Source organism: Sapajus apella, unplaced genomic scaffold (genome assembly GCF_009761245.1).
Source record: "Sapajus apella isolate SASKATOON/1434 unplaced genomic scaffold, GSC_monkey_1.0 scaffold12, whole genome shotgun sequence".
Taxonomy (NCBI): Eukaryota; Metazoa; Chordata; class Mammalia; order Primates; family Cebidae; genus Sapajus; species Sapajus apella.
In genome coordinates this window covers 28437412-28449697 of record NW_022436952.1, presented here as the reverse complement: position 1 = coordinate 28449697, position 12286 = coordinate 28437412, and the positions used below count along the sequence as shown (strand labels likewise).

Sequence of the window (12286 nt, the reverse complement as noted above, 5' to 3'; positions counted from 1 at the left end):
TGAACCTGGGAGGTGGAGGTTGCAGTGAGCAGAGATCACGCCACTGCACTCCAGCCTGGACAACAGAGTGAGACTCTGTCTCAATAAATAAATAAATAACTAGAATAAAGCTCTTTATTTTTCTCCCTTCCCACCAGATAGATACTCCTGTACTTGGTGCTCGCTTATATAATTATGCACTTATTTAGAGATTCCAGCAGAATTTTGAAAGACACCAGGCATGAGACCCAACTGCTAAATTCCAGAGATTACCTCAAGGCAGTGAATCTACAACCCCCATGGTTGAGATGACAGCAGCCCACGCAGGTGGACCATGACTCGAGACAGCCCTGGAACAAGACACACAGGCCTTGCTCCCAGCACCACCCCACATGGCTCCCATTCCAAGTTCCCCTTTCTACAATTGTTTATTTATTTATTTACTTTTGAGACAGAGTCTCACTTTGTCGCCCAGGCTGTAGTGCAGTGGCATGATCTTGACTCACTGCAACCTCTGCCTCCCAGGTTCTAGCGATTCTCCTGCCTCAGCCTCCAGAGTAGCTGAGATTATAGGTACACGCCACCACACCCGGCTAATTGTATTGTATTTTTAGTACAGACAGTGTTGCACCATGTTGGCCAGGCTGGTTTTGAACTCCTGACCTCAAGTGATCCAGCCGCCTCAGACTGCTAAAGTGCTGGGATTACAGGCATGAGCCACCACGCCCGGCCAAGTTTCCCCTTTTAAACCCATCTCCCCAGTCTAATGTTTGGAGTGGGTTTTTTTTCTCTTTCTCTTTTTCTCTTTTCTTTTTTTTTTTTTTTTTTTTTTTTTTTTGAGACAGGGTCTGCCTGTGTAGCCTAGGCTGGAGCGCAGTGGCACCATCTCAGTGGCACCATCTCAGTTCATTGCAACCTCCGCCTCCTGGGTTCAAGAACTTCTCCTGCCTCAGCCTCCCAAGTGGCTAGGATTATAGGCAACTCGTATATGGGACACAGGGGATTTGGTTCTAGGACCTCTGCAGATACCAAAATCCCCGATGCCCTCACATGAAATGGCGCAGTATTTACATGCTCCCTGTGCATGTCCTCCCATATAATTTATTTTTTATTTTAATTTTTATGTGTGTGTGTGTGTGTGTGTGTGTGTGTGTGTCTGCGTGTATGACGGAGTCTCACTCTGACATCCAGGCTGGGGTACAATGGCACGATCTTGACTCACTGCAAGCCTCCACCTCATGGGTTCAAGCGATTCTCCTGCCTCAGCCTCCCAAGTAGCTGGGATTACAGGTATGTGCCACCCACACCTGGCTTAATTTTTGTACTTTTAGTAGGGACAGGGTTTCACCATGTTGGCCAGGCTGGTCTCAAACTCCTGACCTCAAGGGATCCACCCTCCTCGGCCTCCAAAAGTGCTGGGATTACAGGGCTGAGTCACCATGCCCGGCCCTCCCATATACTTTAAACCATCTCTAGATTACTTATAATACCTAATACAACACAAATGCCATGTAAATAATTGTTACACTATATATTTTTTAAGTCGTATTATTTTTATTGCTGAATTATTTATTTTTTCTGAACCCACGGTTGGTTGAATCTGCAGATGTGGATGAAGGGCCAATTCTAATCAATGGAGAACATGAATAAATTATTTTACCATACTTTAGACTATTATATAACTTTTTAAAAATCATCTTTTTCTTTTCTTTTTTTTCTTTTTTTTTTTTTTTTGAGACAGAGTCTCGCTTTGTCACCCAAGCTGGAGTACAGTGGTGTGATCTTGGCTCACTACAACCTCCGTCTCCAGGGTTCAAGCAATTCTGTCTCAGCCTCCTGAGTAGCTGGGATTACAGATGCCCACCACCACACCTGGCTAATTTTTGTATTTTTAGTAGAGATGGGGTTTTACCATCTTAGCCAGGCTGATCTTGAACTCCTGACCTTGTGATCCACCTGCCTTAGCCTCCCAAAGTGCTGAGATTGCAGGCATGAGCCACTGCACCCAACCTATCATATTTATTTATTTATTTATTTTTTAGAGACAGGGTCTGACTGTCAGCCAGGCTGGAGTGCAGTGGCACAAACAGTTCATTGCAGCTTGAACCTCCCAGGGTCAAGTGATCCTCCAACCTCAGCCTTCCGAGTAGCTGGGACTACAGGCACCGACCACCATACCTGGCTAATTTTTGTATTTTTTTTTTGTAGAGCCAAGAGGCTTGCTCTGTTGCCCAGGCTGGTCTTGAACTCTTGGCCTCAGGTGATCCTCCTGCCTTGGCCTCCTAAATTCCTGGGTTTGCAGGCTTGAGCTATTGTGTCAGCCATATTATGTAATTTTTAAAGTGAGTGTTAAGGTCCTCATCTGTTAGTTCAGAGCAGTAAGGTCCAATGGAAATATAATGTGAACCATATGTGTAATTTAAAATTTTTAGCAGCCACATTAAAAACAGTAAAAGGAAACAGGGCCTCATATCCCAGATAAAGACCCAGGTCTTTTTTAAAAGTCAGGCATGATAATGAGAGCTTGTAGTCCCAACTATTTGGGAGTCTGAAGAAGAGAATCATTTGAGCCTAGGAGTTCCAACCTGTAGCATGCCATGATTGTGCCTGTGAATACTGTTAATAGCTACTGCACTCTAGCCTAGGCAACGTAGGATTTTTTGTTTTGGGGTTTTGTTTGTTTGTTTTTGTTGTTGTTGCTGCTATTGTTATGAGTTGGAGTTTCACTCTTGTCACCCAGGCTGGAGTGCAATGGTATGAATTCGGCTCACTGCTACCTCCACCTCCCAGGTTCAAGTGATTCTCCTGCCACCGCGCCCAGCTAATTTTGTATTTTTAGTAGAGACAGGATTTATCCATGTTGGTCAGACTGGTCTCAAACTCCCGACCTCAGGTGATCTGCCCACCTCGGCCTCCCAAAGTGCTGGGATTACAGGCATAAGCCACCGTGCCTGGCCTTTTTTTTTTTTTTTTTTTTTTTTTTTTTTTCCAGAGTTTTGCTCTTGTTGCTCAGGCTGGAGTGCAGTGGCACATCTCAGCTCACTGCAACCTCCACCTCCTGGGTTCAAGTGATTCTCCTGCCTCAGCCTCTGGAGTAGCTGTGATTACAGGCACATGCCACCATGCCCTGCTTATTTTTGTATTTTTAGTAGAGGTGGGGTTTCACCACGTTGGCCAGGCTGGTCTCAAACTCCTGACCTCAAGTGATCTACACACCTCGGCCTCCCAAAGTGCTGGGATCACAGGCATGAGCCACCGCCCCAGCCAAAATTCACTTTAAAAATTACCTCAGCCTCCCCAGCAGCTTGGGACTACAGGCATGTGCCACCGTGCCCAGCTAACATTAATTTAGCAACATACTTTATTCAACCCAATATACTGCCAGATATTACCATTGCAACATGTAATCAATTAAAAAATTACTGGTGAGATATTTTACGTTATCTTTCATGCTGTTTTATGCTCTAAGTCTTAGAAATCTGATGTGTATTTTACACTTACAGCATAATTCCATCCAGATTAGCCACATTTCAAGGTTTTGTTTTATGATTTTGTTTTGTTTTGTTTTGTTTTTGAGACAGAGTCTCGCTCTGCCACCAGGCTGGAGTGCAGTGGCACAATCTCGGCTCACTGCAACCTCCACCTCCCGGGTTCAAGCAATTCTCCTGCCTCAGCCTCCTGAGTAGCTGGGATTACAGGCATCTGCCACCATACTCTGCTAATTTTTTTGTATTTTTAATAGAGACAAGTTTTGGGAGAAGGTCTTGCCATGTATATGATGGAGCATATGTTGTTTGCTGAGAGGCGGTGGCAAGGAACACCGAGCCATCCCCAGGCAGAAAACTGCTAGAATAGTAAGCAGTACGCACCGGTCATGCACTAGCTCAAAGCAGTTCCAAAATACAGGACAGATGACCTTGTCCCCATTGCAGACTCACAAAGAGTGCTTTCTAGCTTATTTCTATTTTAGTACTGAACAGGCACTATCTGCCTGTTTAGTCTATCTTTATTCTATGAAGAAACACTGAACAACTGCTAATTAAACATAGTCACTTGTTCACAAAGAGTAAATACGTAGGTCAGAGTCTGCTCTGGGCTTTCAGCTGGGAAATGCTGTCAGTCCCCTGATGGTCTCACTCTGTTTCCCACTTTTGTGCTCTTTGTTTCTGTTTCTTAATTCTTTCAGCACTGCCTGCGTTGGGGTCTCTATGACCCTGCTGGTCTTGGCAAGTGGTGCCCAACATGGGTCTCGAACTCAGACAAAGGGTCACCTGAGCAACAGAGTAAGAAGAAGCTAATTTAAGCTGAAGCACACCCGAGGAACTCTTGAAAAAATCTCCCAGGGTAAGTAGGGGGAGCTCGGAAGGTCAGGGTCACAATGGGACAAGCTTCAAGCAAACATGAAACCTATCTTAGCTTGCTTCATTCTTTGCTTAGAAGAGGAGGAGTTAAAGTTAGTACAGCTGCATAACACAGCTTTTTAATGCAGTTGAAAAATATTGCCCACGGTTTCCTGAGCCAGGAACTCTGGACATAGAAGAATGGGAAAAAGTGGGTACTACTATAAAAAAGGCATATAAAGAAGGAGCTGAATATATTCCAATCCCAGTATGGTCAGCTTGGGCAATGGTGTATTCAGCATTAGAGCCATTTCAAATTGATGAGGAGGAGGAAGACTCAAGGGAATAAGGAGAATATAACTGGGATGAGGAAATTAAAGATAACCCTGTTAAGAAAAAAGGAGAATAAATGAGGAAAAAGAAAGAGTTTGTCCATCAGACCCTCCTCAGCATTTCACCAAGGAGTGGCCAGATCCACCTGACATTCCTCTGGTGGAGGAAGCAGAGGCTTGATCCTAGGAGGTGGAGGTTGCAGTGAGCTGAGATCACGCCACTGCACTCCAGCCCAGGCGATCATGCAAGAAACTTCATCAGAAAGAAAGAAAGAAAGAAAGAAAGGAAGGAAATAAATAAATAAATAAATTGCGAAACTGAGTTCCATATCCTGATGAGCTAACGGGGTTGTCACTCACCCTCTCAAAAGACTCACATATAACTAAACATTATATACGAGCCTTTACCTTTTTTGTTTGGTTGGGGTTTTTTTGTTTTTTTGTTTTTGAGACAAAGTCTCACTCTGTCACCCAGGCTGGAGTGCAGTGGTGCAATCTCAGCTCACTGCAACCTCTGCCTCCCATATTTAAGTGATTGTCCTGCCTCAGCCTGCCGAGTAGCTGGGTCTACTGGCATGCCCCACCAAAAGTAGCTAATTTTTGTATTTTTAGTATAGACAAGGTTTCATCATGTGGGCAAGGCTGGTCTCTTAACTCCTGGCCTCAAGTGATCTGATCGCCTCAGCCACCCAAAGTGCCGGGAATACAGGTGTGAGCCACTGTGCCTGGCCTGATGAATCTCTTAAAGAGAATCCAGCTTTATTACTATCAATGCATGACCAAACTGCTTCTATATTTGCCCTGGGAATAATGGACAAAGGGAAATCCTGTTAATTCATGAATAAAAACTTTGCAGAAAATTAGCCAGTGTTTAATTTTCAAAAACTTCCCTTTTTGTTCAGTAGATACCAGCTACTGATGATTACACATACTAGGGAAAGTTTAAAATTAGGAAATGCTGATTTCTCACACTATGAATTTCTAAATCCTGTGAAGAAAAGCTTAAAAACTTCCATTTAAGGACGAGGTCCCCCTTGTAGATGCATCAAAATATTACAAATTCCAAACTGAGACTTAATTCTCAAGCCTGTTTTACTTGTTCTAAAACAATCTGTCCACAAATATAAAACTACAAGTAATAAATTGTTATTTTCCCACTGTGGAAATCTTTATTGTAAAAATATATTCTATGAAAAGAATTTTTTAAAAATAAATTATACAGGCCGGGTGCGGTGGCTCAAGCCTGTAATCCCAGCACTTTGGGAGGCCGAGGCGGGTGGATCACGAGGTCAAGAGATCGAGACCATCCTGGTCAACATGGTGAAACCCCGTCTCTACTAAAAATACAAAAAATTAGCTGGGCATGGTGGCGCATGCCTGTAATCCCAGCTACTCAGGAGGCTGAGGCAGGAGAGTTGCCTGAACCCAGGAGGCGGAGGTTGCGGTGAGCCGAGATCGCGCTATTGCACTCCAGCCTGGGTAACATGAGTGAAACTCTGTCTCAAAAAAAAAAATAAATAAATAAATAAATAATATAATTAAAAATATGTACAAAATGGGTGACAGAGGACATATTTATATATGCATAGATAAAGATATGGAAGGTAATACACAAAACTATTGACAGGGCCAGGCACAGTGGCTCATGCCTGTAATCCCAGCACTTTGGGAGGCCGAGGCAGACAGATTGCTTGAGGTCAGGAGTTCAAGACCAGCCTAGCCAACAAGGTGAAACCCTGTCTCTACAAAAAAATACAAAAAAAAAAAAAAGAAAGAAAAGGCCAGGCACGGTGGCTCACGCCTGTAATCCCAGCACTTTGGGAGGTTGAGGAAGGTGGATTACAAGGTCAGAAGATTGAGACCATCCTGGCCAACATGGTGAAACCCCATCTCTACTAAAATACAAAAAAATTAGTGAGGTGTGGTGGTGCACACCTGTAGTCCCAGCTACCTGGGAGGCTGAGGCGGGGGAATCACTTGAGCCTGGGAGGTGGAGGTTGCAGTGAGCCAAGATAACACCACTGCATTCCAGCCTGATGACAGAGCAAGACTCCATCTAAAATAAACAAAAACAAAAACAAAACAAAAATTAGCCAGGGATGGTGGTGCATGCCTGTAGTCCCAGCTACTTTGGAGGCTGGGGCACAAGAATATGTTGAACCCAGGAGGTGGAGGTTGCAAGGAACCAAGACCGTGACACTGCATTCCAGCTTGGGCAACAGAGGGAGACCCTGTCCCCTCCCCCCAAAAAAGTAGTCCTAACTACTTGGGAAGCTGAGGCAGAAGGATCTCTGGCACCTAGGAGTTCAAGGATGTAGTGAACCATGATCACGTCACTGCACTCCAGCCTGGGCAACAAAGCAAGATGCTTATTGTTCATAAATGCCAGTATTTTATATCAGAGACTTGAGCATCCTCAGATTCTGTTATCCCTGAGGGTCCTGGAACCAATCTCCTGCAGGTACAAGCAGCACCTGTGTTCCTCTTTCTGTACAAAATAATGTCATTTTCATTAGTTACATAGATAAGAGATTCAGCACATTTGTCTCTGTAGGAGTGTTTTTAAATGTACCAGGATTTGTTTTAATCGGGTATGGTGAAACAAGCAGACATAGAGATGAATGTCATTAAGATTGAAGATTTTATAGTCACAGATCTCTAGAAATAGGAGGTATGCCATACCATGCCATGCCGGGTTGGTCAGGAAGCAGAAGGAATGAGAAGGAGATGATGTCAAGAGTTTTCTATGGGTCAGGCATGGTGGTTTATTTACACCTGTAATCCCAGCTCTTTGGGAGGCTGAGGTGAGTGGATCACATGGTCAGGAGTTCGAGGCCAGCCTGGCTAATATGGTGACACCCCATCTCTACTAAAAATGAAAACTCCATAAAGGAAACAGCTGGGGAAGACCAGCTTTGCATTGGTTGTTTTGTTTATTAACTAACAGTGTGCTCTCAGGCAAGCCCTTTACCAGCTCTACGCATTAGCTAACCCTGAAAGGGGCAGTCCTTTCTCCCGGTCAGCCAGGCCCCAGATGCCAGGGCATCAAGAGTACAGAAAATACTATAGTTAATATCAGGAGGGAAGGGAGATGCTCTTTGTACATATGTGTGTATATGAATATATAGAGTGCACATTTCAACACATCTACACCCACCAATAATGCAGTAGTAAGTATAAAGCAGAAAATACATGCAATTAGGAAAGACATCACACATTCATATAATGTAAATTCAGGGAGTACTTTAGCACTTTCATCTCTCCCTATAAAGTGATCATTAAGGTCCTGAAACTGAGCTTCAAAAATTAAATTTCTATATTGAAATGGCACAGTGACAACTGGCTGATCATTATGAAGTAGTATATTTAACTCATGATAAAGTATATCTAACTCATGAGCTTTCTAATTCAAATGTTTTGAAGATTTTTTTCTTTTTTTCTGAGATGGAGTCTTGCTCTGTCAGCCAGGCTGGAGGGCAGTGGTGTGATCTCCACCCACTGTAACTTCTGCCTCCTGGGTTCAAGTGAGTCTCCTGCCTCAGCCTCCTGAGTAGCTGGGATTACAGGTGCACATCACCATGCTCAGCTAATTTTTTGTATTTTTAGTAGAAACTGGGTTTTGCCATGTTGGGTTTTGCCATGTTGGCCAGGCTGGTCTCGAACTCCAGAGCTCAGGTAATCCACCCAAGCCTCCCAAAGTGCTAGGATTACAGGCGTAAGCCACCGTGCCCAGCTATATTGTGTTTTTAATAGTATTGATGGCCCTTTATAATCAAGTACCTTTAAAATTGTATTAAATTTTTCTATATATATTATTAATTGTTGGCTAAAGTATTTCTCTCTAAAAGAATTATGCCAAACAAAATAAACAAATATAAATTTTTTAGAATGAGGAACAAAATACTAAATAGAGGCCAGGTGCAGTGGCTCACACCTGTAATCCCAACACTTTGGGAGGCCAAGGCAGGTGGATTGCCTGAGGTCAGGAGTTTGAGACCAGCCTGGCCAATGCAGTAAAACCCCATACTCTACTAAAAATACAAAAATCAGGGCCGGGCGCAGTGGCTCACGCCTGTAATCCCAGCACTTTGGGAGGCCGAGGCGGGTGGATCACGAGGTCAAGAGATCGAGACCATCCTGGTCAACATGGTGAAACCCCGTCTCTACTAAAAATACAAAACATTAGCTGGATATGGTGGCACGTGCCTGTAATCCCAGCTACTCAGGAGGCTGAGGCAGGAGAATTGCCTGAACCCAGGAGGCGGAGGTTGCGGTGAGCCGAGATCGCGCCATTGCACTCCAGCCTGGGTAACAAGAGCGAAACTCCGTCTCAAAAAAAAAAAAAAAAATACAAAAATCAGCCAGTGTGGTGGTAGGCACATGTAATACCAGTTACTCAGGAGGCTGAGGCACAAGAATTGCTTGAACCCGGGAAGCGGAGGTTGCAGTGAGCCAAGATTGAGCCACTGCACTCCTGGGCGACAGAGTGAGACTCTTTCTCAAAAAAAAAAAAAAAACACTAAGTAGAAAATGACAGGATTTTTTTTCCATCTAATAAAATGTAAAAAAATTATATCTGGTGATTTTAACATTATATATTAGATGAGTATTTTGTATTTTTGTCAGCATATTGATTATAATTATATAAATAAAGAAAAGGTAGAAAAGTAGATTTCACTATAAATGTGAGTTTGTGAGTAAAATAATAATCTTAACACAAAAATAATATGTCAAGTATGTCCGTCTCGACTTTCAACAATCATGAACTAAAGAGGACAATGGGTTTCTTTTCTTTTTTTAAATTGGCTCCTCAACATCACTCGTCCTGTTTGGGGAACATCCTGCATGGAATGTCTTGGTGACAGCCACATCCCAGCTTCCCACTGTGAAAACCTAGAAGGTTAGCTATCCCACCATCCCGATGCCAAGCAACAAATGCACAGAAATATGATCTAGGGTGGGCCAGTCGGATTCTCAACACTTGAAATCTTTTTTTTTTTTTTTTTTGAGACAAAGTTTCAGTCTGTCACCCAGGCCCCAGTGCAGTGGTGCGATCATAGGTCACTGCAGGTCACTGCAGCCTTGAACTCCTGGGCTCGAGTGATCCTCTTGCTTCACCCTCCCAAGTAACTGGGACTACAGGCACATGCCAAAATGACCAACAATTTTTAATTTTTTTTTTAATTTTAATTTTCTAATTTTTATTTTTATTTTTTGTAGAGACAGGGTCAGGCCAGGTGCAGTGGCTCACATCTATAATCCCAGCATTTTGGGAGGCTGAGGCAGGTGGATCACTAAGTCAGGAGTTTGAGACCAGCCTGGCCAATATAGTGAAATCCTATCTCTACTAAAAATACAAAAAGTAGCTGGGTGTGGTAACACACGTCTATAGTCCCAGCTACTCAGGTGGCTGAGGTGGGAGAATCACTTGAACCCAGGAGGTGGAGGTTGCAGTGAGCTGAGATCACGCTATTGCACACCAGCCTCGGTGACAGAGTGAGACTGTGTCTCAAAAAAAAGAGACAAGGTCTTGCTATGTTGTCCTAGGCTCAAGTGATTATCCCACCTCAGCCTCCCAAAGTGCTGGGATTACAGGTGCAAGCCACCACTCCTAGCCCAGAACTTGAAATCTTGAGTGATACACTGACCCAAGGACAGTTGGAGTTCAGTTTTCATAACGGTGGCAAGTGTTCAGATATTGAGGTGGCAAGACCTCACAGAGCGTTCGGGTGGCATGCCCTCGGCTTGTTTTCCAGCGTGTTCAGGTCCCACTTGATTGTTGCATGCTATACAAACACTGACTCTCCAGCTCTACTGATGATTTTATGAGTTCTCCAATATCCTTTCAATAAATCTCTTTACTGTTTTTGTCCATTAGACATTTCCAACTATTTTTTTAGCAACATAACAATAGAAATACTTCAGGCTGGCTGTGGTGGTTCATGCCTGCAATCTCAATCCTTTGGAAAGTTATGGAGGGTGGATCACCTGAGGTTAGAAGTTCGCGACCAGCCTGATCAACATGGTGAAACCCTGTCTCTACTAAAAATACAATTAGCTGGTCGTGGTGGCGGGCACCTGTGGTCCCAGCTACTCAGGAGGCTGAGGCAGGAGAATCGCTTGAACCCGGCAGCCAGAGGTTGCAGTGAGCCGAGATCGTGCCAATGCACTATCTTACCACAGCAAGACTGTCAAAAAACAAACAAACAAACAAACAAACAAAAAATACAACTTTCGATTTTGTTGGTTTTATTTTTTAAAAAAAAGAAGAAGAAGGAAAAAAATACTTCACCAAGGCTGAGCGTGGTGGATCATGCCTGTAATCCCAGCACTTTGGGAGACCAAGGCAGGTGGGTCAATTGAGGTCATGAGTTTGAGACCAGACTGGCCAATATGGTGAAACCCCATCTCTACTAAAAAAACAAAAATTAGCCAGGTGTGGTGGCACATGCCTGTAGTCCCAGCTACTCGGGAGGCTCAGGCACGAGAATCACTTGAACCTGGGAGGTGGAGGCTGCAGTGAGCTGAGGTTGCGCCACTGCACTCCAGCCTGGGTGACAGAGCGAGACTCTGTCTGAAAAAAAAAAAGAAAGAAAAAAACTTCACCAAATTTTATTCCAATTCTACATGAAAAATTGATTCCAAAATAATATTAGTATGTTTGCCTAAAGACCTTGAAATTACAGTTTCAATAAATATAAACAACGGAATGCATTTTTCCAGAGTATAAAACAGTCTTTAAAGATCATGGCTGAGGTTCCGTCGAGTCCCAGCGGCAGCTGCAGCGCTCTGGTTGTCTGAGGTTCTCCATGGCTCTCCTTTTTGTTTCCGGAAAGGTGAGTGCCTGTGTGGCTGTCTCTGATGGTGTCATCAAGGCATTCAACGACATGAAGGTGCGTAAGTCTTTGATGCCAGAGGAGGTGAAGAAGGGCAAGAGGATGATTATACTGAGTGAGTTCAAGAACCTCATCCTTGAGAAGGGTAAGGAGATCCTGGTAGGTGATGTGGGCCAGACTGCCAACAGTCCCTACGCCACCTTTGTCAAGATGCTGCGGGATAAGGACTGCCTACGCCCTCTATTGCGCAACCAAGGAGAGCAACGAGGAGGACCTGATGTCTATTTTCTGGTCCTCTGAGTCTGCACCTCTTAAGAGCAAAATAATCAATGCCAGCTCCGAGGACACCATCAAAAAGAAGCTGACAGGGATCAAGCATGAATTACAAGCAAACTGCTATGAGGAGGTCGAGGGCCGCTGCACCCAGGCAGAGAAGCTGGGGGGCAGTGCAGTCATCTCCTTGGAGGACGAACCTTCGTGAGCCCCTTCTGGTCCCCTGCCTGGAGTATCTAGCAACCCCACACCTGCACTGGGGCTTGCAGGCTGCCCGCTTCCTGCCTGACCAGAGGGGCTGGGGGGAATCCTAGCAGGGAGAAAGCAGTCCCTTCACCCCTGCTGCCAAAAAGAATCTCCCCACGCCCCAGATTTTCCTTCTCCCTCCATCCCTGATGGTTCTGGCTTTCCCAAACTGCCTTTGATCTTCTGATTCCCCTTTGGTTACAGCAGAGCGGATTTTTTTTAACAATACCCCCACTCCCCAACTGTTCCTCCCCATCCCCATGCTGCCAACTTCCTCTTC

At 44.3% G+C, this 12286-nt stretch overlaps 1 pseudogene; it reads left to right on the top strand.

Annotated features, from left to right (window-relative positions):
- Positions 1-11438: 11438 nt before the first annotated feature.
- On the top strand, positions 11439-11974 carry LOC116552655 (annotated as a pseudogene).
- Positions 11975-12286: the final 312 nt, after the last annotated feature.